The sequence below is a fragment of the Bubalus kerabau genome, chromosome 6, assembly GCF_029407905.1.
Source record: "Bubalus kerabau isolate K-KA32 ecotype Philippines breed swamp buffalo chromosome 6, PCC_UOA_SB_1v2, whole genome shotgun sequence".
In the NCBI taxonomy this organism is placed as follows: domain Eukaryota; kingdom Metazoa; phylum Chordata; class Mammalia; order Artiodactyla; family Bovidae; genus Bubalus; species Bubalus kerabau.
Genome location: NC_073629.1, coordinates 45,336,425 through 45,348,526, shown reverse-complemented (window position 1 = coordinate 45,348,526; position 12,102 = coordinate 45,336,425). Strand labels below are relative to the sequence as shown.

At 38.6% G+C, this 12,102-nt stretch overlaps 1 protein-coding gene and 1 pseudogene across 1 annotated transcript in view; one reads left to right on the top strand and one right to left on the bottom strand.

Annotated features, from left to right (window-relative positions):
• The window catches only part of SNX7 (sorting nexin 7), a 164,071-nt gene that overhangs the window by 138,652 nt on the left and 13,317 nt on the right, over positions 1–12,102 (top strand). The gene's annotated exons all lie outside the window — the stretch shown is intronic.
• Positions 10,832–11,705, bottom strand: LOC129655082 (CBY1-interacting BAR domain-containing protein 1-like; annotated as a pseudogene).

Here is a 12,102-nt window from a genome sequence, read left to right as displayed (position 1 = left end):
TAATCTTTTTCAACTAAGAAGCATAATATATTATATAGTCATGACATACGGCCCTAAAAGCTATAGAGAAAATTTAACTTAGTCTCTGAGTTTATGAAGAAACTGTGAACCAGGGTCTCATTCAGGACCAGCTGTAAATTAGTATCCAGTACAGGGTGCTATTATACCCATAGCCAGGATTCAATTTCACCCATAACCAGGATTCACAGGTCCAAGAATCAAGTGACAGAAATAGAGATGGCACCACTCCCTATTACTCCTAGTGACCCACAAGCAAAATTTTTGCTTTCTGTTCTCACAGCTTCATGCTCTACTGGCTTAGAGGGGTTTGTTCCAAAGGGAAGAATATTACCATCAGGAGACACAACAATAATTCCATTGAACTGGAAGTTTAGACTGTTGCCTGACCACTTTGGGCTCCTCATGCCTTTGAATCAATAGACAAAGCAGAGGGTTACCATGCTTGCTGTCTGACTATGAAGGGGAAAGTAGACTTTAATAGAGATAAGAAAGAGTACCTCTGGAACATAGAAGATGCCTTAGGACATCTTGATAGTGAAAGGTTGTTGCTGAACCATGAAAGACACTGGGATTCTTGGCCTCCAGAGGAGAAGAATTCAATCTGGGGCCAGAGACAAGGCTTGATTGCTCAGAGCTTTTGTGTAATCAAGTTTTATTAAAATATAAAAGAGATAGAGAAAGCTTCTGACATAGACATCAGAAGGGGGCAGAAAGAGTGCCCCCCTGCTAGTGTTTAGCTGGATGTTATATAGCTACCAGCAGTCTGCTAATTAAAGAAAAGAAATGTCTCAAAACTCAGAGAATGGCACTAGGTGAGTCATCCCGGGCCATAACAGGATTGACATGTATCTTGAAGAAAGACAGATTTCCATACAAATATATAGTTTTGTATAGATTAGGAGAACAATATATGAGTATGACATACTGGCTTGTCAAGTTGGTTCTGAGTCTAAATCTGAGCCTTTAGGCAGAACTGGGCTCCAAAATCACTGCAGATGGTGACTGCAGCCATGAAATTAAAAGACGTTTACTCCTTAGAAGGAAAGTTATGACCAACCTAGACAGCGTATTGAAAAGCAGAGATATTATTTTGCCAACAAAGGTCCGTCTAGTCAAGGCTATGGTTTTTCCAGTGGTCATGTATGGATGTGAGAGTTGGACTATGAAAAAAGCTGAGCGCCAAAGAATTGATGCTTTTGAACTGTGGTGTTGGAGAAGACTCTTGAGAGTCCCTTGGACTGCAAGGAGATCCAACCAGTCCATCCTAAAGGAGATCAGTCCTGGGTGTTCATTGGAAGGACTAATGCTGAAACTGAAACTCCAATACTTTAGCCACCTGATGTGAAGAGTTGACTCTTGGAAAAGACCCTGATGCTGGGAGGGATTGGGGGCAGGAGGAGAAGGGGATGACAGAGGATAAGATGGCTGGATGGCATCACCGACTCAATGGACATGAGTTTGAGTGAACTCCGGGAGTTGGTGATGGACAGGGAGGCCTGGTGTGCTGTGATTCATGGGGTCGCAAAGAGTCAGACACGACTGAGCAACTGAACTGAACTTAACTGAACTGAGGCAGAACTGACTTGAAGATAGAGTCTAGGGTCAATGCATAGTACATTAACATAGCTTAAGACAAACATTTCCTTAAGAAAAATGCATTGGTTAGCTCAAAGTTTGAGAAAAATTAAGTTCAGGTGGAACCAGGTGTCAATATGGCAACACAGAATTTTAAGAGAAACCTCTTTTTAAATTTGTATAGAGAAGGGGAAAAAATATAACACTAGCTTGTTTCCTCCTGCCACTTAAGAGAGAGATAAAAAATATCTGACACTTGCAGCCTATTTCCTCTGTTTGGAGACCCCTGGCTTTCCTGCCTGTTACCCTCTCAATAGTACCACGTCCTGTGACATGGCAATGGAAAACTATGATAATCCCATTCAAGGAGGGATACCAATGGCCCAGACCTTTTAAGAATGAAGTTTTCAGTCACCTACCAGGTAAAAACTTCAACCAGTCAAGCTGCTTGCTGAAGGTAAAGAGAATACAGAATAGGTAATGGAAGAAGGTAGTTATAAATACCAGGTACAACCACAACCGTGTAACCAGTTACCAAAATGAGGACCGTCGTTGTCAAGAGTATTACTTCCTTATTTTGTTATTAATGTTTGTGTATCTGTATTTAAAGCAAATATCTTTGTTTTCTTCCCTCTTTTATCTTTTACCATGTCACATCGGATGTATTGAATCTATATTACAGTATTTAAATATTGTTAGACTTAAATTAAAATGTTTAAGTTACAAGATAGCAAGGAGAATAGTAAGCATTATCCAAGGGCTTTGCATCTTCTGGGGAAAGGATGAACATGCTGTTTGTTATACACAGGATACTTGTATCATGACAGGCAAAACTAGGATGTGGTTATTGTCTTTATTGGGACTTAAGTGTGGTTTAGGAGATACATGAGGGGTTCAAGATGACCAAAAGTGGACTTGTGATGGCTGATTTTGAGTCAACCTGGTTGGACCACAGAAACACAAAAGATTGTAAGAGAATATTGTAAACAGCTGTATAACAAATTAGGGCTTCCCAGATGGTGCTAGTGGTAAAGAACCAGCTTGCCAATACAGGTAGATATAAGAAGATGTGGGTTCAATTCCTGGGTCGGGAAGATCCCTTGGAGAAGAGCATGGCAACCCAGTCCAATATTCTTGCCTGAAGAATCCCACGGACAGAGGAGCCTGGTGGGCTACAGTTCATAGGGTCACAAAGAGCTGGACATGACTGAGGTGTATAACAAATTGGACAGCCTAGAAGAAATAGATGGATCTTGGAATCATAACAACTTTCTAAGACTGAAGAAATAGAAAATCTAAATCAACTACAAGTACAGAGATTGAAATAGTAATCAAAAAGTTCCTCCAAACCAAAAATGCAGGGCTTTACCAGTGAATGCTACCAGATATGAAGAGGAGTGAACACTTCTTAACTTATTTTTTGAAGCTAACATCACCATCATACCAAAACCAAACAAGGACAACACACACACACACACACACACACACGTGCACACACACATTTCAGGTCAATGTCTCTGATGAACACAGATGCAAAAATCCTCAACAACATATTAACACACCAAATTCAACAATATGAGAAAAGGATCATATACCATGATCAAGTAGAATTTATTTTAAGGATGCAAAGATGGTTCAAACCAATTAACATGTGACACTGCATTAATAAAATAAAGGATAAAAAAGCATATGGTAAAAAGAAATCTCAAAAGATGCAGAAAAATTTGACAAGATTCAATATACATTTGATAAAAACTCTCAATAAAGAGTATAGAAGGAACATACCTCAGTATGATAAAGGCCATGTATGAAAACACACAGCTAACATCACACTTAATGATGAAAATTTGAAAGTTATTCCTTTAAGATCAGGACCAAGACAAGGATGCCCACTCTTTCCACTCCTATTCAACATAGTATTGGCAGTCCTAGTCAGAGCTGTTAGGCAAGAAAAACAAATAAAAGACATCCACGTTGAAAAAGAAGATGTACAACTATTCCTATTTGCAGATGACATGATTTTATGTATAGAAAACCCTAAAGACTCCACCAGAAAGCTATTAGAAATAAAAAACAAGTACAGTAGAGTTGTAGGATACAATATCAATATACAAAAATTTGTAACATTTTTATATGCTAACAATGAGCTGCTGCTGCTGCTAAGTCACGTCAGTCGTGTCCAACTCTGTGCGACCCTGTAGACGGCAGCCTACCAGGCTCCCCCGTCCCTGGGATTCTTCAGGCAAGAACACTGGAGTGGGCTTCCATTTCCTTCTCCAATGCATGAAAGTGAAAAGTGAAAGTGAAGTCTCTCAGTCCTGTCCGACTCCTAGCGACCCCATGGACTGCAGCACACCAGGCTCCTCCATCCATGGGATTTTCCAGGCAAGAGTACTGGAGTAGGGTGCCATTGCCTTCTATCAGAGTGAAAGACAACCCTCATAATGAGAGAAAATAATAGCAAATGGAAACAACTGACAAAGAATTAATTTCCAAAATATGCAAGCAGCTCATACAACTCAATATCAGAAAAACAACCCAATCAAAAAGTGGGAAAAAGACCTAAACAGATTCCTCCAAAGAAGACATACAGATAGCTAACAAACACACGAAAAAGTGCTCAGCATCACTTGTTATTGGAGAAATGCAAATCAAAACTATAATGAGATACCACCTCACACCAGTCAGAACGGCCATTATCAAAAAGTCTATAAACAATAAATGCTGGAGAGGGTATGGAGAAAAGGGAACCCTCTTGCATTGCTGGTGGAAATGTAAATTAATGTAGCCACTATGGAAGGCAGTATGGAGAGTCCTTAAAAAACTAGGAATAAAGCCACCATATGACCCAGTAATCCCACTCCTAGGCATATACCCTGAGGAAACAGAAAACTGAAAAAGACACATGTATCCCAGTGGTCATTGCTGCACTATTTACAATAGCTAGAACATGGAAGCAATCTAGATGTCCATTGACAGATGAATGGATAAAGAAACTGTGGCACATATATGCAATGGAATACTACTGAGCCATTAAAAGGAATGTATTTGAGTCAGTTCTTATGAGCTGGATGAACCTAAAACCTATTATACAAAAGAGTGAAGTGAGTCAGAAAGAGAAATATAAATATCATGTATTGATGCATATATATATAGTATCTAGAAAGATGATACTGATGTATTTATTTTCAGTGCAGCAATGGAGAAACAGATATAGAAAACAGACCAAAGGACACACGGGGAGGGGAGGAGGGAGAGGGTGAGATGTATGGAGAGAGTAACATGGAAATTAACAATACCATATGAAAAATAGACAGCCAAAGGGAATATGCTGTATGACTCAGGGAACTCAAACAGGGGCTCTGTGACAATCTAGAAGGGTGGGATGGGGAGGGAGATGGAAGGGAGTTTGGGGAGGGAGATGGAAGGGAGTTTGGGGAGGGAGGGGACATGGGTGTACCTATGACTAAATCTTGATGCATGACAGAAAACCACAAAATTTTGCAAAGCAAATATCCTTCAATTAAAAAACTAAAGTGGCAAAAAACAGTCCCATTTACAAAAGGAATAAAATACCTAGAAATACATTTAACCAAGGAAGTGAAAGACCTATACTCTGAAAATTATAAGACATTGTTGAAAGAAATTGAAGAAGACACCAAAAAAAAAAAAAAAAAAAAGGAAAGATATTCTGTGCTCATGAGTTGGAAGAATTAACATTGTCAAGTGTCCATGTTACCTAAAGCAATCTACTGATTCAATGGAATCCTTATCAAAATCCCAAGGACATTTTTCACAGAAACAGAACCAAAAATTCTAAAACATATATGGAACCACAGAAGACCCTGAATAGCCAAAGCTATCAAAGACAAAAAAGAGCAAAGCTGCAGGTATAACACCTCCTGACTTCAAACTATATCACAAAGTTATAGTAATCAAAATAACATAATATTGACAGAAAAATAAATAAATATATATATATATATATATATATATATATATATATATCTCAGTGGAACTAAATTGACAGTCTAGAAATAAACCCACCCTTATATGAAGAATTAATTTACATTAAGAACATACAATGGAGAAAGGACAGTGTCTTCAACATCATTAATTATTAGAAAGATGCAAATCAAAACCAAATGAGATAGTACCTCAAACCTATCAGAAAGACTATCTTCAAAGAGGCAAGAAATGACAAATGTTGGTGAGGAGGTGGAGAAAGGAATCCTCATGCACTGTTGGTGGGAACCTGAATTGGTCCAGCCAGCATGGAAGACAGAATGGAGATGCCTCCTTAGATTAAGAATAGAAGTACCATATGATTCACCTGTCCCATTTCTGGGATATTAATGAATATGAAAAATGAATATGAAAGAATATGTTTTCAAATAATAAGAAAACAGTAATCAAAAAAGATATTTGCAACCCCATGTTCATCTAGGCAGTATTTATGATATCAAGATATGGAAACAACTTAAATGCCCATTATGGGATGAATGGATAAAGGTGGTGTTCTATAGGTATATATATATATATATATATATTACCATAAAAAAGATGAAATCATGCCATTTGTCACAACATGGATGGACCTTGAGGGTATTATATCATGTGAAATAAATGGAGAAAAACAATTGCTGTATGATTTCACTCATATGTAGAATATGAAAAATAATAAACAAAAATAAAATAAATGAATAAACCAAATGAAAACAAATAAGTAGATACAGAGAATAGTGTAGTGGTTACCCACTAGTAAATGGGTAAAGGAATTCAACTATATGATGACCGATGGAAACTAAATTTTGGGTGGTGAGCATGTATATATATAGGCTTCCCTGGTGGCTCATATGGTAAAGTGTCTGTCTGCAATGCAGGAGACCCAGGTTCGATCCCATCCCCTGGAGATCCCCTGGAGAAGGAAACGGCAGTCCACTCCAGTACTCTTGCCTGGAAAATCCCATGGACAGAGGAGCCTGGTAGTCTACAGTCCATGGGGTTGCAAAGAGTCAGACATGGCCGAGCGACTTCATTTTCACATGTGTGTGTGTGTGTGTGTGTGTGTGTGTGTGTATACTCATTAAAATGAAAACCTACATAATGTTGTAGGTCAATGTTACTTCAATTAAAAAATACAGTACAGTCATGGAAATATTAACAATCAGAGAAAGAAACTTTATCACAAATTTGGTAGAGTTAATTTATTCCTTTTAGCTTTCAGAAATATTTCATAAAAGTAGATGGCACAGACTCTAATGTATAATCTTGTTGTGAGTGGGTGGTAATACATTGAGATATCTGACACCCAGTTGTTAGAAGATCAGAAAAACGCAAAGTCTAACTGAAAGGCTAATTGTGTTTTGTGTCACATGTGGCATCATAGCAAAGGGGAGGCACACCATGGGGGAAGAACACACTTTCTGAAGGCTGAGAGCCATTCATTTTGCAGTACGTCCAAACAAATCTTACAGAGAAGAATAAATGTGTTCCACCTTCCTTACCTTCATTCAGGAATTTAATAATTCATTGATCAAAAGATCTTTAAAAATATATGAAAGGAAAATAATTTATTGATATACTATTCTGACAATATTTCTCTGGTTTCAGTACAGGAAGCAAAGACACTGGACATTGATTGATTCAGTGATTATCAGACTCCTCTCTCTTACCACTCAACTTGTCTTGACTCAACTGCTAGGTTTCACTTTCAAGAGCTGTTATCAACTAGACATATGGCTCTCAGTCTTTTGAATCCAATTTGCTTGAAACAATCAAACAGAATGCTGTACAGAGGGTGAAGAGGTGGAGAAAGTCATCCACTAACTCCAGATGTTTACAGGTCACTGCCCTCGCCAGCATACAGGCTGCAGAGCTCCATCACCGCTATTTTTCAAGCCCATAATTCTTTGGGCTTATGGCCCCAATAAAGTCTGATATAGAACTTTGATAACAATATAATATTGATTCTGAAATGATGTGTTTTAAATACTGTATACTTGATCCTTGGAAGCCTGGTTGCCTCAACAAATTTGTTGGCCTTTTTTTTTTTTTTTTCCCCATTGTGAATCTTGAGTAAAATCAAAGGCTATGAGATCACAGTCCTCTTTCAGGAAAAAAAATGTTAGGGTTATGTAACCCTGTTTGATTTTATTAGTAACAATGGATAATATTTTCAATAATGGATAAAAATGTTAATGTGGCAATAAATTTATACACATAAAAGTCTTTACTTGATGAGACCAAAGCAATTATTATTATTACTTTTAAATAAGCAGAAAAGTGAAATTCTGTGTATTATCTCACATAGCAATCAGTATGATTCACACCAAAGTCTGTGCTCTTAGTGTTAGTCTCTCAGTCGTGTCTGACTTTTGCAATCCCATGGACTATAGCCCTCCAGATTCCTCTGTCCATGGAATTCTTTAGGCAACAGTACTGAAGTGGATAGCCATTCCTTTCTCCAGCAGATCTTCCCAACCCAGGGAAAGAACCCAGGTCTCCTGAATTGCAGGCAGATTCTTTATCATCTGAGCCACCAGAGAAGCCCCCTCCTCTAAAGTGCCTTCCCTATAGAGAATTCCAAGTCTTTGTTTTTGATAAGCACAAGTTACTGGGCATTTCCCTGAAGCATTGGGTCTACAGTGGTGGGGAGCCTTGGCATTCTCCAGCTAAATGCCTTGGAAAAGGATGAGGGTGTCAGGCAGTAGGAGGAAGAGGCACTGCTGCTGGCCATAGCCAGGATCTTTCCCCTTTAGAAACCCTGCTGAGTGGAAGGAGGAGGAAATTTCATGTCAACCAGTTTGGTGATCCAACCAGTCCATGCTAAAGGAGATCAGCCCTGGGTGTTCATTGGATGGACTGATGTTAAAGCTGAAACTCCATACTTTGGCCACCTGATGTGAAGAGCTGACTCATTGGAAAAGACTCTGATGCTGGGAAAGATTGAGGGCAGGAGGACAAGGGGATGACAGAGGATGAGATGGTTGGAGGGCATCACTGACTCAATGGACATGGGTTTGGGTGGACTCCGGGAGTTGGTGATGGATAGGGAGGCCTGGCATGCTGCGGTTCATGGGGTTGCAAAGAGTCGGAGATGACTGAGTGACTGAACTGAACTGAATTTGGTGATCTACCAGGTAGGACTGAGAACTAACTTACAATAGATGTGCTTGGATAGGCTTTTATCTTGTGGCTGTGTAATCCTAAAACATATGTACAATTAGGGAATGTGTTAGCAGAAAGTTAAATTATGTGAGTCTATGAAACATGGCATTTAGATTGTATTGGGTTGGAATATTTTCAATAATTGAAAATATTGAAATTTCAATTATTGAAAATAATTGAAAATATTCATTGGGGTTTTTCTTTAAGATCTTATGGAAAAACCCAAATGAACATTTTGACCAACCCAGTAGTTTCATCTTACTTTTAACCCAGACCCCATCTTAGACCATGTTGCTTCCTTTCTAATACTCAGTTCAGCCTGTGTTTTTTCTTAATGAAAAAAAATGCAGTTAGAAGGGAAATGGGGATAGGGAAGATACAATTATCAATACCACTCTAAACTACAAGATTTCAGAGAAACTGTGCTGTTCTTTCAAGTTAGTCTTTTTCAAAGTCTTTTAATGTACAAAATGACATTCTGAGAAAAAACCTCAATTCTGACTATTAGGAAGAAGTTTGAAGCAGGCCTATTAGTACTGTTGTGCTTACTGACCTTTCAATGACAAGGAGTACCAAGATATACTTTGTAAATCCAGCATACATGTACTAACCTATTTGTTGAATACCACTCAAGATTTCTACTCCAGCTTTGCCATGGTCCTTTGGTAAATATTAGACCACTTTCCTCGGAGAAGGCAATGGCACCCCACTCCAGTACTCTTGCCTGGAAAATCCCATGAACGGAGGAGCCTGGCAGGCTGCAGTCCATGGGGTCAATAAGAGTCGGACATGACTGAGTGATTTCACTTTAACTTTTCACTTTCATGCCTTGGGGAAGGAAATGGCAACCCACTCCAGTGTTCTTGCCTGGAGAATCCCAGGGACAGGGGAGCCTGGTGGGCTGCCGTCTATGGGGTCTCACAGAGTTGGACACGACTGAAGCGACTTAGCAGCAGCAGCAGCAGCAGCAGACCACTTTCCTATTGGAGAAGGAAATGGCAACCCACTCCAGTATTCTTGCCTGGAGAATCCCGTGGACAGAGTAGCCTGGTGGGCTGCTGTCCATGGGGTCTCACAGGGTCAGACACAGCTGAAGCGACTTAGCATGCATGCACACATTGGAGAAGGAAATGGCAACCCACTCTAATATTCTTGCCTAGAGAATCCCAGGGACAGAAGAGCCTGGTGGGCTGCCGTCTATGGGGTCACACAGAGTCAGACACGACTTAAGCGACTTAGCAGCAGCAGCAGACCACTTTCCTACTGGTGTTTGTTTTATTTAGTTAATATGAGTGTTCTATTCATGATACCAACAGGGGGTTTGTTATTCTAAGTTCTAAATGTGATTTCCTCACTTGATATTGTGATGCAAAAATACATTTCATAGACTATTTGCAATCACAGATTATTTCTTCAAATACCAAAGACACTTTAGCTCTAAGGAGCTTAAATACTGTATCTTCAAAATCCTTCGATAAAAACATTAGAAGAAAAGAAGGGATTCACAAGTGTTTTTTTCAGTGCTCTCCAAACCCCACAGCACTCTACACGAGATTATTCCCAGATTGTCTATGACTCCATATAAAACCAGTTCAACTTTTGATTGACTTCGTGAGTCAGTTCAGTGAAATAACCTGTCAGTTTCATATTATATAATGGTCTAACCAATTTAACTGAATTGCTAGGGAGTTTGAAGCAACCAAGCAATCAACCCAGGCAAAGCAGTTAAAGTGATTTTACCTATAGGTACAGTCTGAGCATTTGATATGAAATTCTGTAAGTAGGTATGCTTTATCTACACAAAAATTATGTTTTCTTTATTATAAAATATCCTTATTGTTTTAGCCTGTATATTCTTCTAAAGTTAAGTTTACATAGAAACATCCTGAATTTTATTCTTTATTTATTTATATTTTTGTTGGTCAGCATAAATTTCCTTTAATAATTTCTCCATTTCCGGTAGGATTTCATTTTGAGGTTTAACATATCAAACCAGTATAAAGTTTTACAGTTTTAGTAGATCTGGCTTCCCAGTTATTTAAAATAGAAAATGGAAATGCAAAGTTTACTTAAGAAATTTAATTTTTTCTTCTGTAATGTCTGTCTTCCTCCTCTTCATCAATCATCTTCTGCTTGTCTATCATTTCTTAGTCGATAGGTAGATAGCTGTCCTGTTCCAGATAAACACTTAGCTGACAGGGATTTCTGAAGAGATGCCTTTGATTTGCTCTTACGATATCTAAACAAGGTAAATCATCTGGTGGATACAGAGAATTTCGGAAAACCTCCAAGTCTTCATTAGTCTTTTGTTTATTTTGGTAGATAGCAGTGTAGACCTCTACAGCTTCACTGTGAAATAACATTTCAATAGTGATAGATTCTGAAAATATAGTCTTTATATCCTTTATTTTCTGCTTTTGAAAATTGTCAGTAGTTTCCTCCAGATGATGAGTTGTTCAGGCAGCATCCACTGTAGCTGTTCGTAATTCAGTTTCTGACTGTGAAATAACATGTCAATCAGATGGGTTTCTCTGATGTATTCTTTCTAACTGAGTTAACTGTTTAGCTTCTTGATTCCTTGCTGTTAATATTGCTTTGAGTCATCTTATTTTATTTTTACAATGGTTCCATAAGCTTTCAAAGTTTCAGCTAATACTTTGACTTCAAATCTTTCAACTTCTGCCTGTCAATAATCCTGAAGTCTGGCAAACTCATCAGCAAAGTTCTTCAGAACCCTCTTTAAATTAGATGAGTCTCTACAGAGACATACACATTGATGTCATTCACCAGGAGTTCTGCTGTGTGACACAGTCTGGCAGTTTTCTGCACGTAAGCAGCAGAGATTTGGCACAGCCCCCAAGATGCTTTTGCACATTTGTGGCAGCATCTTGTAATTGTCGGGTTTGAACGTCCTGGTTTCCCAAGCTGAGTCTCAACATCTTGCCTCATGCGTGACTGGAGACTCTGGGCTGTGGCCTGGTGACAGGGCCTCCAAGGCACCCAGGCCCATCCTGAATTTTAAGAAAAAGCAGATGTAAAATAAAGAATTTCTAAATTTATCTTTGTGGTTGGTTTAGTCACTAAGTTGTGTCCCACTTTTGTGATCCCATGGATGATAAACCGCTAGGCTCTGGAAAATCCATGGGATTTTCCAGGCCAGAATACTGGAGTGGGTTGCCATTTCCTACTCCAATAGTCTACTGAAAGGGACTCTAATTTGGCAGTAAAAACCAAAATTAATACACAGTACTTTAATAGATATCACTACTCAAGAATAGTATGAAAAGTATTAATTTTAAAAAGATAAAGTATAAAATATTTACTGAAAACAGTACC